We start from the raw sequence: 21,417 nt of genomic DNA, 5'->3' as shown, positions 1-21,417 counted from the left end.
GATTAGTCGTGCAGTTTCTTTCAAGGCTGTGGTGTTAGCAAGGGCTTTGGGTCTGTGACATTTTATCCACACACGGTTCATGGGTGTGTAGTCATTGTGGCTCTGGATCTGATGCCAGACAGGCGTAGGCTATGGGGACTTTGCGATCCAAGTAAACTCTATGCTTGGGCCTGCTCCTGGGTGGAAGGGTTCATCGAGACCCAGGGACATCTCTCACTGTTTATTTCTCCCTGAGTCCTGTGGGCATGATGGGTCTCTGTCAAATGAAAGTAGTGTCAGAAAGGTTTCCTTCACCTTCATTTGCTCTACCAGCAGTTATGGCACACTCTAAGCAAAATTTGGAGAAAATGCGCTTGCAGCATGCAGGAGACTGGGCTAGACAGAGGTCGTAACCCAACCTTCTGGCCTTTATGTATTTGCAAGTTCACAGATCCTGCCATGTACTTAAAAGACCTTTACTGCTGGTAGCTGAGCACTCGTGCATGTCATCTGTTCACAATTAATTGTACGGCAATTGGAACAGCCAGCACACTCCTGACTGGTGAATTTTTCAGTGTATCCAGTTCAGAGTGTTGCCCTGATCAGAGGCACCTGCAGAGATTTACAAACCACAGAAGAGCTTAGCATGCAGTGTGAGTGCATACAAAGGACGCTCCTGTCTCAGGCATCCAAGCCCTTCTTCCTTAAAAGTCCACTTCTCAAAGAGGATTTAGCAATATCATAGAGACGTGTAGAAGGGAAAAATAATCCATCTTTTTCTTTGGTATAAAATAATGATCTAACAAGTGAGATACAAGAAATAGTTCCAGGTTGGGCCCAGCATTGCTCTAACACTTTGTTCTTTTTTTTTTTTTGATAAAATATAACCTAGACCAAATTAGTTGAAACAATATTCCACAGATAGATAGCTCAGAAACAGAGCCCTGAGCAAAGAACTGTTCCTTGTCAATTCATAAACAAAAGTAAACTGTGAAACAATTTAATCGGAACCACAATTTTTAATACACTTGAATAACACATAAGCAAGAGTTGGTGCAGGTGTTAGAAGTATCATATAATCTATATAATATTTAGAAGCATGAACATATGGGGGTAATGAGTCCTGATCTTTTTATTTTCCATTCTATTTTCTAGCATGAAAAATGCTCATGTATCTCTCTGAAGAGTCATTATGGCATTCCCAAAGGATACTGGTCCATTTTGACCATGCTAATGAACATTCAGGGTTAAGTGATACAGATTTCTGACTTCTGAATTGGGAATATATTATGTGATGTGTGATATTTCTGCCTCAATCTTCCTATCTGTGCAATGGTGATAACTTTACCTACTTTCTTTCTTCAAGGAAGGCTTGGTAGAAGTAAATGATTAGTACTTGCTGAAGATTTTTATTATTAAAATGGAAAAATGAGACAAATACAAGTTGCATTTCTTGCCTTATACATACAGTGATGGGTTTTCTCCTTTGTTTCTATTGTCAGAAGACTTCAACGGTCCAGAACATTCAGCCAAAGCAGTCTCAGTTGTAGATTACACCCACATATATCTGAAGCTTTTGGTAATAAGCATGTAGGCTGCAAACCTACAGGAATAAGCATGTACTGGTTCACACAAAAAATGAAGATTCAGCAGTTTAAATCAAGCGCTGATGAACTGTGCCTGTCTCCCTCCAGCTATTTACTGCAATTAAAAAAAGAGATTAATTTGAATTAGTAATTTTACTCCTTCCTCCATAAAACAACAGGCTTCCACATCTCCTTCTTCTATCATGCCAATGTGTCAAAAATGTCAATGTGGCGATTTTCAGTCACTTCAATGGGATCATACATTAAAAGACCACAGTGAGAAAGAAATTGGAATGAAAACGACTTTGAAATTTGAATAATACAGAGAAGTTAAAATATTACAACTGTTCAACTCCTGGAAGTTTATAGCCAGGTAGTGTATTTTTCTAAAACTGCTGTATACACAGTTTGTTAGCCAAAAACTCTGGCAGGACAGGAAGCAGGAATATGAAAAGCTACTATAAGATGAAGAGCTATTGTAAGAACTTATTCAGTCTTCTCAGAGCAGAGTCATACTTAAATTTCCAGTGCCATACACATGACAGTGAAATTAATGTGAATACACAAATTTTTCAAGTTTTGATCTGCAAAGTCAAGCTCTTCAAATAGAATATTGGATTCAACCAGATTTCATTGGTTTGGAGGATTGTGTGATGTTTAGACTTTGGGAAACTTAATAAATGGTTATTAATTCCTTGATTTGGGAAGAAAATGTTACTCACAAAGTATAAAAAGCTTGACTATATTGTGAAATTCATCATGTTCTCCTTTGCATCATGGTGTTTGCTTTTATGCTTCGTCCATGGTAAGAGCTCCAGAAACCCTGTAACTAAAATAATTTTCTAGACTAAGGTTGTAGTTTTTTGTTTTGCTTTGTTTTGCTTTTTAGTCAATGAACCATTATTATATCTATAGTCAGCAAGGCCCCAGATTTTTTCAGTCACTGCTCTGGCCCTGCTTCCTTTGCTGCTGTTTCTGACCTGGACAATTGTAAATCTGTTCTGAGCACACAGTTACATCCCATGTGTTTTAAAGCTTCTTCAAGCAGCACCTCTAGTCTGATGTTGTGGTCAGATTGCAGGACATCTTTTTCTTCTTCTGAGGATGAAAAGTCCACGATTTAGTCATTTTCAGAATCAGTGAATTGATTGCTATGTAGAAGAAAGTTATATCTGAACCAAATGAATGCCCCAAAATGATTATTTTACTTGCAAAAAAACCCCACTAACTTACATATGCAGATAAAATAATGCAGGTGCCATCACAAGTCTTGCCTTTTTTTTTTTTTTACTACTGGAAAATGTTATGGGATTGTGGATCAAAGCACATGAAAGAGCTTAAATTCCCTCCCCTTTCCAGTATCTACAATAAATGGATTCACTTCCAAGACCTACATATATAGATTTTGGTCTAGTCTAGATTTATTAAACTCAGTAAACCTGAATAGAGGCTTCAAGAATCTATGCATTTTAGTGTTAAGTGGCAGGGGGATTTCTTAATGAAGACTTCTCCACTTATCCTCTTCAGTGAATGACTTTTCTCTCTATTATCATTCATGTGGTATCACTTTATGGGGAAAAGCATAGAGGAAGGTTTTCTTGAATGTATTTGAAAGCAGAACAACCAGGAATCATCCCAATTGAAAGAATCCAATTGAAAGAACCCAATGAATTATCTCAGAAAAGAACTCTGTAATTTGCCTAAGGGCAAATAATGTGGAAGGGTGTTGAGTTTGGCCTATATCCCAGACTTATGTCTTCTCTTGCACAACAGAACAGATGTGACCATTAAGATTGGTTAAAGGTCTGTGGCTACTCACATCCTTGAGAGCTTTGTGTTTAGGAAAAGGGTAGATGAAATGATGACAGTGTAGGTTGTCAAGATTAACAGTGTTTAATACAGAGATTTCCATTTATTCATGTATTTATTTATACAGGCTTAATAGAATTTGGCTTACTAGACACCAGAAGACACCAGGAACTTCCAGTTAACACTGAGAAGGATAAGGAGACACAAATGGAGAAGAAACCAAGGATTTCTGGATCAGGTAATAAGAGAGAAGAAAATAAATACTGGCATACCTCATTCTTTTTTTTTTTTCCTTAAACTTTTGGTGGGTCACATAATCAGTGTTGTGAGCTCTCCTGGCAGGACTGGGTAGTGTACACATACGTTCTGCCATTAAAAATAGCCTTATGAGAAAGAAAATAACCTTTTGGAATCTGAACCAAAAGAAAAATACATGGTTTTTGCCATAAGTTGACATAATTTGGCTGTCTTATTAATCTTCATAAATCAAGTTCTACAAACAGATTAGCAACATGATTCTGCTGGTAAAGGGAGTCTGCAATAAGCATCCGATCTAGACACCTGTGTTTTCAATGCCTTCTTAATTAGAAATTCAGTTTTTCATGCCTTCAAATACATGAGCTGTAGCTGGGAGGCATTCTGCCAGCGCTGGGGGCAAACTGTCAGAAGTGACGGCATGACTTCAGCTGTACCTGCAGAAATCCACATATGCAACCACACCTACATCTCTCTTTCACAGTGCAGGTGATGAAATTGCAAAATGCATAACTTGGCTTGTTCTCAGGCTGGACCTGAATGCAGAAGACTGAATTTTAAAAGATGAAGGCAGGAAGCGCTACCAAACCAGACTCAGGCTTTAGGCACAGGCTATGAGATAGCCCACTCATAACTTTGCTTTCTCCAAAGAGCCCCCAGCAGGAGCCATTTTCTCAAGGTCTTATAAATATACCTAGCCAGAGTTTTGTGCTGTGATGCTGACTTATCCTGGAGGCCAAAACCCCAGAAGCAGGACTGAGGTTGCCCCTAAAATTACAGAATCAAATATCCCAAGTTGGAAGATACCCACAAAGCATATCCAGTCCAATGCTCCACTCCAAACAGGGACACTCAAAGCTTTATTTCTGAGAATGTTATCAAAATGCTCCGTGAGTTCTGGCACCTTGGGGTTGTACCCACTGCCCTGTGCATCCCGTTCCATACCCACAGCCCCCTGGTGCAGACCCTGTCCCTGACCCCCCCCCACCCCTCCCCTGGCACAGCTCCATGCCGTTCCCTCGGGCCCTGTCGCTGTCACACAGAGCAGAGCTCAGCGCTGCCCTCCGCTCGCTGTGAGGAGCTGCAGCCGCCATCAGGCCGCCCCTCAGCTCCTCTGCTCTGGGCTGCACAAGCCCAGAGACCTCAGCTGCCCCTCACACACCTTGCCCTCCAGTCCCTTCACCATTTCTGTAGCCCTCCTTTGGATGCACTCTAATAGTTTTATGTCCTTCTTATATGGTGGCACCCAAATTTGCACGCAGTTCTGGAGGTGAGGCCACAGCAGTGCAGAGCAGAGTGGGACAATCCCTTTCCTCGACCAGTGAAACACAAAGCAATTATGTGAACAGAGACAGACATATAACCACTGTTATTGGTCATATCTATCTATTATGCAAGAATAGACACAAGGCTGGGATTTAGGCCAAACTCAACCACTTATTGCCACAGATGTTTTAATAGCAAACCAGGTGCTAAGAGGTAGGGGAGGACTGCTTATGTTTCCTCTGACCTCTTCTACATTCACTACGTACTGCTTAGATTTGGAAACACAGTACAAGAAATTGTGGGGCTTATGTCCTTTTACTCCGCTAAAGGCTCTCAAAAGGAGCAGCCACAACATAAACCAAGGTTAAAATGCCATCCTAGAGATATTTGGCGAAAGTTCTTGGGTTGCTGAGACACTTGTCTTAATTTTACCACCAAGTCAAATGGAGCACTGGGCTGCTTTCTATTTCTATTTAGATTTTAAATCCTCCCTGGATCCTGCTGAAATAATCACTGCCAGAGACAACTTATCGCTAGGTATTACTGAAATACTCCCAAAGAGCACATTTCTTTCATTCTTATTCTTGGCCTAGGCCAGGTCACAAAAATGGGAGGAATTTTAAACAAAATTCCTCTTCTTTTTGCCCCAAAGTCTCTTCTTCCACAGGTTTAGGGTGAACAAGCCAACTATGGTTTAGCTTCACCCATATATCTGTTCTGTTGTCCAGGAATAGAGCATGAGGCAGTGTGTGTTATGTAGGTTAACTGCTACATAAGGGGAGTGCAGGTAAGGGGACAGAAGTGAGAAAGCATTTGGTGATGTGGAAGGCTGAATAGACTCTCCAGTTCCTCAGACACCCAGGGTAAAACCAGGTGGATTGTTACTGGGAATTATCTTGTTTAAAATGTTGGCAGTAGGATTCTACAATATTTTATTATATATAATAAATTTTCCACCTGCTACATTTCTAAAGACTTTCCGGTAACTAGTTCCATCCTACTGTCTCCTCCACATCGTTTCCAAGGCCAGGGAACCTCTGTGAATTTAAGCACTTCTCCACAGCTGCCTCTCCCAGAGGCTTCTGCCAGCCCTGACCATCCATCAGAGCTTTCCTCCAGCGCAGAACCCCAGGGATGGTTGGTAACAGCTCCACCACTCATCCCACTCCAGCTCTAAATCCCTGGACCCATAGGTAGGAGCAATCTGTTTCCTCCCCCAGCCCTGTCAAGCACCTGGCTTGTGGCATGGAATTTTTGCAGTGAGCACTTAAACAGAATCTGGAATCATATTAAATATTTGTGATACACAGGGAATGAATAAAGAGTAGGTGAGGAAAGACTGTTAACTAACCTCCCTCTCGACTACTGGAAAGAAAGAGGCAAGAGTGAGTGAATGATTTTCCTAAACCAGTACAAAAAGCCAGAGAGTGTTTGAAGTGAATTGGTGATAAAGGGCTCATTATGAATGCTAGACAAAATAAAAGAAACGGATGATTCTAGCTCTTTAATTTTAGAGTTCAGTCCTGCAGGAATGCTTAGGATTTTATCTTCTTCGGTATTTTAGCAGGATAGACTATTTGTAATCAATGGTGGTTTGTGTTCCTTGTAAAGTAGAAAGTGCTTAATTTGTTGAGAAAATTTGTTCTTAGAAAAATAGCTATATGTGGTTTTATTAAAAAAAAAAAAAAGAATATTTTTCTTTGCTTATAGTAAATCACATTCAGTAGGGGCAGTTGACATTTCCTACCATGTTCTTGAGGTTCCAAGTTTTGATACTGTCAGAAAGCAGGAAAAGGTGCCAAACTCTACTGTTTGAGACACTGGCTGGTAAATTCTCCCTGCCTGGAGAAATCAAGGACTTAGTTCCCAGTTCTGGTCTTTGCCACCCTCTTCCAGAGCTCCGTAGAAAGCAAGCAGTGAGGCCCTCCACAATTGCAGAGGTTAATCACTTCCGATTTAGATCTCAGATTTGCATTTCAGATAGTCTGTTTAGAAGGCCAACATAGATGCATCCAAGAGGCTAAAAGTAGTGATGGCTTTTTCTATTCCAAATAGTAGGAAAAGGAGCTGCTAAATATTTTTAAGAAATTTAACATTAAAATGACCACTTTTGTGATTATTCAGTGGCATTCTTGCTCTTCCCCAATAAGTAAACTAAGATTTAATATGGGTAAAATAGATTTTACTAGAATGTGAGTATGAATGGGAAAGTTTAAACCATTTACTGAAGGAAACTTGAACTTCCTATGAAATGGAAACAATTTGAAAGCAGAACATTAAGATCATTCATTGATTATATTCATTGGCCTTGAACATTTTTATTTATGGACAGTTAGAAAAGATGGGAGAGGTGCTAGACATAACCCAGGCACAGTGTATAAATTTCCCTTATTGATGCCTTAATCCAAGTTATTTTAAAGAGGATTGCTGCCTTCAGCCCACCTCCTGCTTTTAATAAAAATAGCATTTTCATAGAAAAAGTAATAATTCCCTTCATTCCTCCAGAGTTTTTATTTTGCTATAGACTTGAGTATTAGAGTAGGCACAAAGTACAACGTACAACTTCCTAATGATTTCATTCCTAGCCATGGCCGTAAAATCCAACTCCTTTTATATATGTGCGTATATGTGTGTGTGTGTGTGTGTGAAGTTTACCATATACCTTTTAACAGTTAGGAGAAAATTCCATGTATTATGTGGCAGAGATACACTACATGCACCATGTATGTGATCCAGACATATGAAAGTCAGTGGAAAGACTGTGATGTTCCTCAGGGGAGAGACCGGGTCAGGCTCCACAGGACTGAAGAAATAAGTCTAGCATTTCTTCAGCACTAGACGTCATAAATAAAGAAAATATGGTCTAGTGTTTTTCTTCAGGAAAATTTCACTTCTTTTTTTGACATCCATCACAAAGCCTCTGAGTGCTTTGCAGGTACTGCGAGAGATTAAGTGCTTGCTGGGATGGGTGAGACAAGACTTACTGACTATGCTGCTGTACATATGGTTTGTCTAATATGTTGAACTAGCTGCAAATGTGCAGAGAAAAAGGATCCTTCAGCTGATTTCAAAAGGTCCTTCCAACTTCAACTACTGCGCATTTCTGTGTTTTATGGCTCCTTTGACAAAACTGAAAAAATCTGCACTGTACCAATGAGCAGCAGCTCTTCTTCCTGGTGGGGCCACCTTGAGACAGCGCTACATGGGCCTGCAGTTAAGATGATTTGCTATTGAAGAAAATCACCTGAGTTAGCCCAGCAACGTGCTCTGTGACCAGTCTTATATTGTGTTCTTGCTGCTGAGCTGTCTGAATGAAATCTAAGTGTAAGTCAAAACACATTTAGGCCTTTCTGCTTTTGAGGTTTGCTTTGTTTTTGTTGCCTAAGCCATAGCATCATGGAGTAGTTGAGGTCAGAAAATAATTCTGCATCTCTGGTCCAGTTGTCCTGCTCAGAGAATTAACTAGTTGGGTTTTGGATATCATCCAGAATGGAGACTTCACAGCTTCTCAGAGCAATCTGCTTCATAATAAATATACAATAAATAAATTAAAATAAGTGGTGTATGTTTCTTTGGTTGGTTGGTTGTTGCTTTTTTTTTAATTTATTTACTTCAAACTGTGTCCACTGCCTCTTGTCCTGCTTCTTTGCTTTGCTGATTCTGTTTATTTTAGTGTCCCCATCAGGTATTTATGCACACTGACTAAACCCTGCTGTGCCTTCTATTCCCCAGGCTGAACTGTGCAAGTACTCTCAGATCTTCCCTGCGCGTCAGATGCTCCAAGTTCTTTATCATCGTCATGTCCCATCATAGGATTCCCTCTCCTGTGTCTTCATGTTTCTCTTGTACTGGGGAGCCCACGACTGAATGCCAGCTGAGACCAGATGTGTCTCAGCAGGGCTGAGATGAGGGGAAGGATCCCCCTCCCTTGACCTGCTGGCAATGCTCTGCCTAATGCAGCCCAGGACGCTGCTGGACATCTTAGATGCAAAAACACATTGCCAGCTCATGGTTAACTTGATATCCACAAGCACCCCTCAGGTACTTTTCTGCCAAACTGTTTTCTAGCTGGTAGGTGCTGGTGCCTTGGGTTGTTTTTTCCTCAGGAGAAGGATTTTGCATTTTCTTTGCTGAACACCACAAGGTTTCTGTGTGCTCAGTTCTCCAGCCTGTCCAGGTCCCTCTGGATGGTAAGCACAACTCTCTGGTGTTTTAACCACTTGTCCCACTTTTGTGTCACCCTCTAGGATGGAAGATGAAGCTTTACTGAAAAATAAATTGTGAACGATAGCTTTTTGCCATAAGTCTACAATCTACTTCCCCAGATGTTTTCCTTCACTGGATCTTCTAAGAACGCTAGCAAATGCCAGGTGCTTTATCTGTAATTACTGAAAACTGTGTCCTGCTGTCACTTGGCTTGGATGTCCTCTGCCACACCATCCATCTCCTGCCTTACTGAAATGTTGTTCTTGACCAAATAGAAAACCTGTCCTGGTGTTTTAGCTTATGGCCTCTGTGAATCTTAGGTCTTGTCAGCTCTAACTACCATGCTTAATACCAAGTACCCACAAAATGCAAGATGAATTCAGTGATAGCCATGTGGGAGCAGAATAATATTGGAGCTGAGATTTGGTTTTGTTCTGACTTGCATGCAGAATTGTTAGTGTGAGCCCTGGCACTTGGCAGGGAAGTTGTACAAAAGCAGCTTGCCAAAGGCTTGCTCTTTATGCCTATGGACATTTCTGTGGTGAAATTGCAAACCTGCCAGCCAAGTCGACATGCCCTCAGCACTCCTTGCAGCGGCACGCCTGCAGCCTTCTGAGATGTCCACATCCCAGCCTTTGCCCCCAGCACCTCTGTCCATGTTTTTGCACTGGGACACTGAGTGCCTTGGAGCATTATGGAGTCAGTGATCATCCAAAAATGTCTTTTTGGCATTCCACTGGAGGCATTTTGCATGAGTTTACATTACATAAGGAATTTATAGCAGAAAAATCATGAAGAAACTCTTAATGGAAATGCATTTTTCTAACCCTTGTCTCCTCTCATTACTTCTGATTAATGTAGATCGGGAGATACTTTGGAAAAGTCAGAGCACAGTAATGCATGGATTCACATGCCTAGATTCTGTCTCTAATAATGAAAACCTACACTTAAAATTATCCTTGAAATGTGTAAAAGCCAACTGCACAATGGGAATTTTACTCAGAAGCACAGAAGGATCTCTGCTAGGGTCATTGTGGAATACTCTGCAAAAGAGAAATAAAGGACAAAGGCACACTACAGAGTTTTTTCTCATCTCTGTGAGGTACCATGGCTGTTGGACAGCAAGGAGACATCCTCCTTTGGGATCTGACAAATCCTTTGAGATTTCATGATCTACTCATTAGTGAGTCAACAGAGTCTGCAGAGTGACAAGGCAGGAGTGAGCTCAGTGCATAGGACTGTACAACTTTAGTGATGGGAAGTGAGCAAGTAACTGGTGTCTTGCTTCACAGTGCTGGACTTTTCACAGTACGACTTACATCTCACTGCAAGTAGATCTGAGATGGGGACTTTTTTGGAAGGAATTAGATCCCCATAGTGACTATCTGAAAACAGATCCATGCACAGTCCCACAGTGTGCCATAATTCTTCACAGGATAGTTCTGCAGGAGCTTGAGAGAACAATACTCCTCATTTAGCACTGGTCTTCAGTCCAGGTCTTCCAGTATTGCTCAAAACCACAAAATTCAGCAGCTAGGACAGTCGCCAACAGGGAGAACAAAACATGGGGTTGCCTTCTGTGCTGCACTTTTATCCCTGCCTGGGCCTGGTGAGGCTGTGGGTTCCACCGCCCTGTGTATATTGGCATGTGCTCAAACATGGCATGCAAACAGGTGTGTGATGCATGAGGCAAATCCCTATGGTGAGCATAGCATCCTGTGCTATATAAACTTCTTGAGATTAAACCTCTTAAGGGTTTAGTGTGTGGGACCAATCAAATTAAAAACAGAAACACAAGCAAAAGTAGCAGCAAATTGTTTCCTAAATATTTGATATGTGCTTCTTGGAACCTCTTCCACTATATTGTTACTGGTACTCGTACCTCTCAGGGTAGCTTCTGAGAATGGGTCACCTTAGCTTCCCTCTCACTGCATCCAGTCAGAAAACACCAGCCTGAGTGCTGTGCCTGAAGATAGGCATGTACACAACAGTCATCATTCAGGCCTCTGAGCAGCTTGCTCTTTAACACTTAAAGCAATGGGGTTGAGACTTTTACATCACTTACATGTTTTTAAACCTACAACCCCAAATTAACTCATGAAGCATGTTGCTCCCACTGAGACACTGCATTTTCTTGGTGAAGTCTTCTGTTCCTGTGTGGATAAACCTGTGAATGACTGTTTGGAAAATAAACTAGAGTCACGGAATCATAGAATCATAGAATGGCTTAAGTTGAAAGGGACCTTAAAGATCATGTAGTTCCAACACTCCTGCTGCAGGCAAGGCTGCCACCCACCAGCTCAGGCTGCCCAGGGCCCCATCCAACATGATTTTGAGTGCCTCTAGAGATGGGGCACCCACAGATTCTCTGGGCAGCTGTGTCAGTGCCTCCTCACCCTCTGGGTAAAGAATTTCTTCCCAACATCCAACCTAAAATCCAACCTAAATTTTTGCTCTTTTAGTTTAAAGTCATTCTCCCTTGTCCTATCACTATCAAACCATGTAAAATCAGTCCCTCTCCTGCTTACTAGCTCCCTTTAAGTACTTCAGTGAGTTCTCCCCGGAGCCTTTTCTTCTCCAAGCTAAACAAGCCCAATTCCCTCAACCATTCTTAATGGGAGAGATGCTCCAGCCCTCTGATCATCATCCTGGCCCTCCTCTGGACCTGCTCCAACAGTTCCACATTGTTCCTGTGCTGGTAGCCCCAGACCTGGACACAGTGCTCCCGAGGGAGCTTAGAAGGGAAAAGTAGATGGGAGACAATCTTGCCCTGCTGGCCACCCCTCTTTTGATGCAGTCCAAGATACTGTTGGCCTTCCGGATGGCAAGAGCACACTGCTGACTTGTGTCCAGCTTTTTGTCCATCAGGACCTCCCAGCCTTTCTGCACAGGGTTGTTCTCAATGAGTTCTTCTCCCAGTCAGTACTCATATCTGGCACTGCCTTGACCCAAGCTGAACATCTTGCACTTGGCCTTGTTGAACCTCAGCAGGTTCTCATGGGCCCACTTTTCACAGAATCACAGAATCAAAGAATCACAGAATCCTGTTGGAAGGGGGGTTGGAAGGGACCTCCAGAGATCATTGAGTCCAACCCCCCTGCCAAAGCAGGTTCCCTACACCAGGTTGCACAAGTAGGTGTCCAGGCGGGTCTTGAATATCTCCAGAGAAGGAGACTCCACAACCTCCCTGGGCAGCCTGTTCCAGTGCTCCGTCACTCTCACTGTAAAGAAGTTCTTGCGCACATTGGTGCAGAACTTCCTATGCTGCAGCTTCTGGCCATTTCCCCTTGTCCTGTCTCCACGCACTGCTGAAAACAGTCTGGCCTCGCCACTCTGCCCCCCACACCTCAGATATTTATAGACCTGGATCAGGTCCCCTCTCAGTCTTCTCTTCTCAAGGCTAAACAGACCCAGATCACTTAGCCTTTCCTCATAGGGGAGATGCTCCAGGCCCTTCACCATCTTTGTGGCCCTCAGCTGGACTCTTTCCAAGAGATCCCTGTCTTTTTTGTATTAGGGAGCCCAGAACTGGACACAGTACTCCAGATGAGGCCTTACCAGGGCAGAGTAGAGGGGGAGGATCACCTCCCTCGACCTGCTGACCACACTCTTTTTAATGCACCCCAGAATGCCATCAGCCTTTTTGGCCACAAGGGCACACTGCTGGCTCATGGCCAACCTGTCATCCACCAGGACACCCAGGTCCCTCTCTGCAGAGCAAAAATGCTTTTTGAGCATGACCGGATCCAGTCTGCTCTATTGATCTAGTACAGCTTTCTTACAGCATCCTAGAAAAAAAGTAGCAGTAAATCTCAGGCCAAGTGTCATGTGAGGTAAGAAAGTCTATCTGACATAATTTCTTTCTTAGAACTTTCAGTGTTGAAAGTCTTCAAACTTTGGTGCTTTGCCAAAATCCACAATCCCCACCACAAAATTAGACGATATCTAAAAAAGAAGTCCCTTTCCAGGAATGACACAAACAGCAAAGAACACAGCAAGAGGAAAAAATATCTTTCAGAAGTGTTCAAGATAGATTAGACATTTAACTTAAAGGATACTGGGGACTTGGCCATACACTTTGGTGAGTCTGAGAGAAATTGTTTTTGTCTGATTATAACTCTCAGACCCGAGTTCTGCTTTCCCCACAACTAATTGTTTCCCAGAAATTACATTATTCTTATTTCATTTTGGTTTCTTTGATACTGAGCTGCCTGAAACAGAAGTCTGAACAGAAGAAAGAACTAAAAAAAAGTTTGAAAAAATGTCCTTTTTCTAGTTACCAAAATTTAGAAATTTACCAAAACTTCTTAAATACAACTTTTTCTACTCAGCTAGATCCAGGCAAATTCCAGCCAGCTTGACCACTTCTCTGCTGGTTGAATTTTACACTGTCCTTCTAGGCCACTTAACCTAAAACAGTCCACTGCTGCAAGAACCACAGTACTGTTTCAGCTCACATTTGCAGTTCATTTGTTCTTTGCTCTGAAGGAGACAAGCTGTTTTTCTTTTCTTTGTTGAAGTTTACTATACTGTGGGCAAAACATCAAAGGGAAGAGCTGGACGGAGCTGCAGAGCAAGCCCCAAGGAGCACACCGTTACAATGGAACAGTCAATATTTTTCAAATGCTAAAGTTGGGAAATATTTTAAATCTTTTTCTTTCTCCTTTCTACTGGATGTGCAGCTCCACATAGCCTGCCTGCATCCTGGAGAAAACTGCAAGCTCAGTGATGCCCACTGTAGGACAAGAGGCGGTGGGCACAAGTTGGAGCACAGGAGTTTCCCCTTGAACATCAGGAAGAACAGTCTGTGCAGGTGACAGAGCACTGGCACGGGTTGCCCAGAGGCTGTGGGATCTCCTCCTTGGACATCTCCAAAAGCTACATGGACATGGTCCTGGGCCCTCTGCTCTGGGTGTGCCTGCCTGAGCAGGAGTTGGGCCTGATGGATCCACAGGTCCCTGCCATTCTCAGCCATTTTGGAATTCTGTGATTTTTTCAGTGATGTTCTATAGCCATTCGGTGTGGAAGACAAGGGCACAATGGGAAAACAATCATTTCACTATTTCACTAAATCCCATGGCATCTTGCTACCCTTTAACACATACAAGACAGTCTCTGAAGGACATATGTTCACAGAATCATAGAACCATTGAATCGTTAAGGTTGGAAAAAAACACTATGATCATCTAGTCCAGCCACCTACCCATCACCACTATGCCCACTAACCATGTCCCACAGTGCTACATCTACCCAAACCTCTGCAAACTGTTTGCCATTGCAAACCTCCCTGAAACACTTCTGTGAGAAGTCTGTTCCCTTCTGCCTGGCACAGGTCCAGGCAGAGCCAGGGGCTCTCTCCTGATCATGCAGCCATTGCAGGCCATCTTCACCTGCTCCATCTATGTGCATGTCTGGGAGAATAGTGGTTGGCAGCCAGTGGGCACCATCAGAACAGTCCCCCACCTTCGTGGTAGCTGCTGGGTAAGGAAACACAGAGCAGAAAAGTTCCAAAATAACTATTTTGGGGTTGGATGCTCAGCTGATATCAGCTGGCAACACTCAGCCAAAGCCAGGAGAGCTGCCCCATGCATCAGACCTTGAGGGAAGAAGTAGGTATAATTTGGGGAGGGAGCAAACACTTCTGTTACTCAGCCATTCTGAAAAGCAAACTGCACTAGCATTTATTTGAGGAAAACACCACTCAGATTGTAATTGAGAATATTTGGTTGTAATAATACAAGCATTTTTCTGTGATGACCGTACAGCTGATGTTTTGTCCAAAAAAGGCAGCGTTCCTTTGGTATCAAGAGGACTTGTTGAGTGTGAAGAGTTAAATATGCTATGGCTAGAGCATAACTGAGGGAGCATATAATGCCTATAATTAAGGAAATAACACTTTCTTTTAAAAGACTTTTTTAGTTGCTTATGAGTTGTTAGATTTTAAATAAATTAGGCTGAAATTCTCCGTGCTGGTTGCTTTATTCCTGCTGAGCTGTCTGGGAAAGATTTAATCAGAAGTTATTAAATCTTTTCCAAAAGATCAATTGGGAAAAGCTGCACTGCTTTGCCTATAACAAAAGAAACAGTCCTGTAATGATATGACTAAGCAGCTGCATGACTTGCTAGGGAAAAGCAGGTACTTAACACAAGAAATGTGCCAGTTAATGTTGACAATAAGGAAGCTTAAAAAAGAGATAAAGAATGGGAGAAGAGGCAAGGACAAACCATCAGCAAGGCTTGTTGGGGCTGAGAACACTGCGAAGAGGAAACGTGGATTGCATTAAACAAACCATGGAGCAGAGGAAATGGATGCTCTGAACCAGAATGCTGGGAGACTGGGTATTAATGGTAAAGACTGTGAGTGGGATGAGGAAGTGTGTCCATGTGTGTGTGCATGTAAATGCATGAGCAAGTGCATACAGGCAACCTAGTCCTCACAGAGCTGTAGAAGCAAAGTAATGAACTGGGGGAGAGAAAAACAGGACAGAAAGTATCTTGAAGGGAACAAGAAAATTCAGCCAATCTCCTCTTTCAATAACCTTGTAGATGTACAAGTGAGATGCTTATTTTTCAGCTTCTCGCTGCTGAGAAATTTGTTTAGGGAAAGTCAGAAGAGAAGTAGTTAAAGGATAAGGAAACTTTTCCAGCTGACTTGAGCAGCTTGCATTGTATTCATTCATTGTTCCTAAAACTGCACAAAAGCATGACCTGATTTTACCTCTTGTTCTTCCATTTCATTCTGAAGCACCGGGAGCCAATACTGTTCTTCATATGTACCAAATGAAGAAGCTCTGGTTATGCTGGGACATATAAGCTGTACATCTTCCTATAAATCTTAATTTGGCTGAATCTCAATTTTAAACTATCAGTTGGCACTTAGAGTTGAAATGCACTCAGCATTTTGGTGATGAATCAGGGATGGAGTGTGTCGGTAAGGCTGCATCCTGCAGGGCAACTTCCTTTTAAAAGGACACAAACTTCTTTGCTGACCCACAGAATGCAAGAAATTCCCTGTGGGCCACACCAAGTGAGCCATCTCACTCACTGCTTCATTTCTGATGGTGGCAAGAGGAGATGCTGCATAGAAGGAACTGTGAGGTGGGTGGTTACCTGCAGCCCTTTCCCTTAGCACTCAGCATTTACAACGGTTTGATAAGGGGTACTAGAGCATTTCCACAAAATCCTGTGGCAGCAAGCTTCAGAAGTCACTACTCACTGTATAAGCAAGTACTTTATTTTCTGTTTTAACCTCATCTTTTGCTGGTTGCTTCCTAGATCCCATATCATGATCTGGGAAACAAGATGCAAGATCAGTTCAATCAGCACACTCATCACTTTGTAAATCACAATTACATTTCTGCATTGCCTCCTTCTCTTCAGATCCAAAGCCCAGCATTTTCAGTGTGTAAGATAGCAGCTTCAACCCCTCAACAAGTTTTGCTTCCCTTTTACTCTACTACAAGAACACAGGGTTGGTTTTTTTTTGTGTATGTGTTTATTTTTTTAATGTAGCAGCAACATTACACCCTCTGTCCTGTTCCTAATAACTTTCCTAGGAGCTCCAACATTTTATTGACTTTTGCTTGCCATTGCATACTGAGCTGATGATTTCAGACAGCCATCAGCAATGGCTCCAAGATGTCTTTCCTAAGTTGTAACTCTTCGTTCCAAATTTGGTATAGATCATTTTTTCCTAGATCCTTTGCCCTGTATTTATCTATGTTCAAGTTCATCTGCCATCTCTGTGCAAGCTCAGTTTGGTGAAGTCTAAAGAATTTGACTGAAAGAACTTGCTAACATTTACAAACTTTGTGACTCCATTTCTTCAGCTGCCATTTCAAAGGGGATGACTTGGTTAACATTCATAACTCCCCAGGAAAAAGAAATCTCTCCAAAATCCCCTTGAAGTCTGAAAGCTGGTTTCTACTTGTCTAACCAAGGGGAGCCATTGTGTGTGATTTACAGAGATCAGTAAAGACAACGGAGTCCTGCAAGTCCCATAAGGAGAAGCGGGAGGATACTGTCTCCATCTGCCTCTTAGCTCCACAGCAAGGAGTTTGCTTTCTATCAGACTGCTGGGATTATTCCTGAAAAACACCTGATGTGCAAAATGAACATTGAGACAGATGAATTTAGTAGTTTATGGCGCTAAGACGTTGCTGTGTCTAACAAAAAAAAAAAGATAAAAATGTGAGTTCTATCCATTCAGATGAGTTACTTTAGTTATTAGGAGCATTCCTAACTGCACTCTTGGGAGCTTTGCTTATTCAGAGATTAAGGTACATAGAAGCCCTGAAGAGTGAGTGGAAAGGCCAGCGTGAAGGACACTCTGTGGCTGTAGCTCCATCTACTGGTACTGACTGGTGTGATCATAGAATCATAGAATCAGGTTGGAAAAGACCTTAACGATCGTCGAGTCCAATCACAACCTAACCATACTACCCTAACTAACAACCCTCCACTAAATCATGTCCCTGAGCACCACATCCAAACGGTTTTTAAACACATCCAGGGATGGTGACTCAACCACCCCCTTGGGGAGCCTATTCCAGTGCTTGACAACCCTTTCTGTAAAGAAGTGTTTCCTGATATCTATCTTGATATCAGGAAACTTGAGTGGGAATGAGCAACAATCTCCTCACAGGTCTTTTTAAAAAGAAATGAAATTCACCATTAATTTCTTCTCCTGATATCCTTTCATCCAGCAGAGGCACTTGGGTCTCTGAGACACACAGCATGGTGGCACAAAGGAAGTGTTGGTAGTGCAGTAATCCATCTTGGGAATTTGATGTGACAGTGTACTCACAGCTGTCCAATCCTAGGCCAATCACAGCCTAGGATCAGTCAGATCCCCTAAAACAATGAGAGCCTACAGGTGCTGGATTTTAAACTTGGAGCCTTCATGCTTTCTACTTCCACCACAATCACCAGGGTTATTTTTCCTTTAATGGCAGCAGCTATTCCAGCAAGAGCTTATCCCAGCAGCAAGATCTTTAGGAGAAAAGACAAATGACATAAGGCCAAGGAATTTGTAATACCATTTATTTCAAAGGTCAGCTCTCTTCAGTGCCGAAGGAAAATTCTGCTCTTCTTTCCATCACTGAAATTGCATGTGACTTGACCCCAAAGGAAGTTTCATTTTTATGACTAAAAGCAAAATTTGGCCTCTTGTTTAACATGAGACATCTCTTTTTCTAAGAAAATTTGCTCCAGCTACAACTCGGACCAGTTGACAAAATCATTATTCAATTTTCTCATTCATATTTACTTTTTCATTTTAGGTCATGGACTGAAGCTTGGGCTTTGGCCCAGGAACAGCTGTCACTGCTGTGGGTCAGGTCAGACATGCCTCAGCACTCAGATGACACCTCGGTCTACCTACACCTCTTTTCTGATAATCCATGTTTAACCAAGGCCCATGACAGTTGGAGTCATGGAACAGAGTAAGAGGAGAACTGCTCTGTCCTTTTTCCAATCCTTAGAGCTAGTACCGATTTGGGAAGTGGGTCTGGGAAGTGGGGAACATTTCCCCTTCCTCTCTGATCCTGTATTTTGGGTTAGATCATCTGGTGATTATTGACTCTGTCCCTTCTTTAAACAGCCCAAGGCTCTAAGCTGGCCTTACAGGTTTCCCAGGGCATCACAACCCAGGCCAAGGTATTTAAAGTCTGCAAAACAGGCGTAGCAAGGAGTCAAGACTCACACAAAATGCTAGGTTAAATACATGGGACAAGTGTAGTGAAGTGCTATGGTCTTAGCTCTCCTTATACAGTCAGTGGGCCATTCACAGAGTTCTTCCATTTGCTTTAACTTTGTGCATTATTTTGGTGGAACCATCTTGAGCCCATCTGTGCCCTTTCATGCATGAGCTGCCTAACAGCAGATTGTACCCAAATACACAGCACTGGTTTCTGGGTTGTCCAGCTTGTTTAGATTATGCTGTAGCTCCCTGCTTCCCTGCATGCCCAACTTCCTTTCCATAAGCAGGCAAGAGGCAGGGAGAGGAGGAGATCTTACAATCTCAGAGCTGTGACATCGCTGAAACATTCAGCTAGCCCCAAGAGGTTGAAAATATCTCTAGGCCCTTCAATTTGGAAGTAAGAAGATCTATGGTATCATTAATTACATTAATAATTTATTCTACAGTATGCTTTCCTCTTAAAAAGTATTTGTGAAGAAAAACTGATATAGTACTTGCATGGACAGAAAAAAAGAGGTAGCAAAGTTTTGTTTGTTTTTTTTTTTTTTTAAAGAAAACAGGTTTTTTGCCTCTTCAATTTGTCTCAAAAAGCTTATTGAACCTAAAACAACGCCTGCAACAAAGTAATCATTCCTGGGCACTGTCAGTAGAACTGCCCAAGCATGTAATCAGATCACTAGAAGTCCCAGCACCATTGTACAGGAAAATAGGGCAGTGTGAGGTCTTGGCTCTGCTCTAAGAAGAGTGCTGAAAGATCTTTTTCTTCACAAGGAACCCTCTGGGCTTGCTCTCATCTGTTGTTTATTTTTCCACATTGTTGGTCCACTGATATGGGTCACACTTTGCTGAGAAGACCAGAAAATGTGTTCGTATGAGATTAAAAGGTCCAGTAGTTGTTTGAAGAATACAGTTACTGCTGCAATAAAGTATGAGTCTGCAGCAGTCAGTCCTCAGGCAAGAGCCTCTTTGCAGCCTTTCACAATCGATCTGATCAGTCTGAATCATTCACAATCTCCAGAATCCATATAGATAACTGCAATAACCCCACAGCAACTAAGGTGTTAAAAACATAACTGTCCACAGCCCGATGACTTGATCATTGTGCTTCCTGAAATGCAGCTTTACAAGTCAGTTGCCAAAACTTAGCTCAGGTTTCTAAGCTGAAAGGTGCTGTGCCCTGGCAGGCTGGATGCAGCAGTGTTTTGCTAATGCCAAGGATGTAGCACTCAACCCTTGCATATGAGGAAGCAGCTTAAAACTGCAGATTCTTCAGGACTGTTTCCTCTTCTAAGATGCAGATTATTAAAAAAATAAAAATAAAAATACATGCTCTCACTTTCCAGTTTTCCTTTTTGCGAGATCAAAATGTCCAATGTTATATTGGCATCTCAGTTTTAGGAATCATGGTTCTCCATTATCTTCAGACAAACCACAGAAAGCTCTTCTGTACAACCTGGTGGACTGGCAACTGAGCATGAAATGCATCAGGATCCTGGTGTTCAGAGATCTGTTTCACAGAATGCAGATAAAAGTGGAGCAAACTGGTTCTCAAAGAGTTTTATACTCTTACTTTTTTTCTTCAAATTCAGACAGGAAAATACCAGTACCTAAAGGGAACCTATAAACAGGAGGGGAGTCAACTCTTTGAAAGGGTAGATAATAGGACAAGGGGAAACAGTTTTAAGTCAAGGAAGATTTAGGTTGGATGTCAGGAGGAAGTTCTTCACAGAGAGAGTGGTGCTGGAACAGGCTGCCCAGAGAGGCTGTGGATGCCCCGTCCCTGGAGGTGTTCAAGGCCAGGCTGGATGGGGCCCTGGGCAGTCTGGTCTAGTATTAAATGTGGAGGTTGGTGGCCTTGCCTGAGGCAGGGGTTGGAGCTTCATCATCCCTGAAGTCCCTTCCAACCCAGGCCATTCTGCGATTCTGTGATTCTAGGAATGTCAACATTTTTTAAAGTTATAAAGCAATTGCAAATATATGTGTATATTAGAGGAAGCATAATGGGAATCAGCACTGTGAGGTGTTTTTTTCTTGAAGCTAACAAGACATTCACTTAGTGATTTGTCAGTGCTTTTTCTTTAACAGTTTATGGAGGACACCGATCTGCACAATCTCTGCCTGGTTCTGACTCTTTCACTTTCTACAGATGTGCTTTACAGCTGCATTTTAAAGCAGTGTTTTAAAGCAGCTAAACTTTATAGGTTTTAATCCACATACACAAGTGTGAGAAATCACAAATAGACTGATCCTGTACATATCAGTTGTCACTGCAGAAACCGTGTCACTTTAAGTTATTTCCAGATAATTCAGCAAGTCAGTAGAGTTAGGATTTCTGTGAAGCACCCTCTGTGCATCATTTCTGAACACATCTGAGCAAAGGTTCAGCTTTGTAAACTGTGTCCTTTCATTTCTCTTCAGCAATAGCCAGTGAACTATTGTTTCTCCTTGCATCCTTTGCAAGCTGTCTCTCCTCACAACTGCTTATTTACCAGCAGCTACTGAACGCTGATATACAAAATAATATGAAATATTATGAAATATTTTCTGATTCTAGAAGAGTAGGTACCTGTATGGTATGTTTGATTCGCCTGCACTGTAGCTTCACATTAGATAGAG

This window comes from Phasianus colchicus, chromosome 3 (assembly GCF_987193195.1).
Source record: "Phasianus colchicus chromosome 3, bPhaCol1.hap1.1, whole genome shotgun sequence".
Lineage (NCBI taxonomy): Eukaryota > Metazoa > Chordata > Aves > Galliformes > Phasianidae > Phasianus > Phasianus colchicus.
This window is presented reverse-complemented; position numbering follows the sequence as displayed.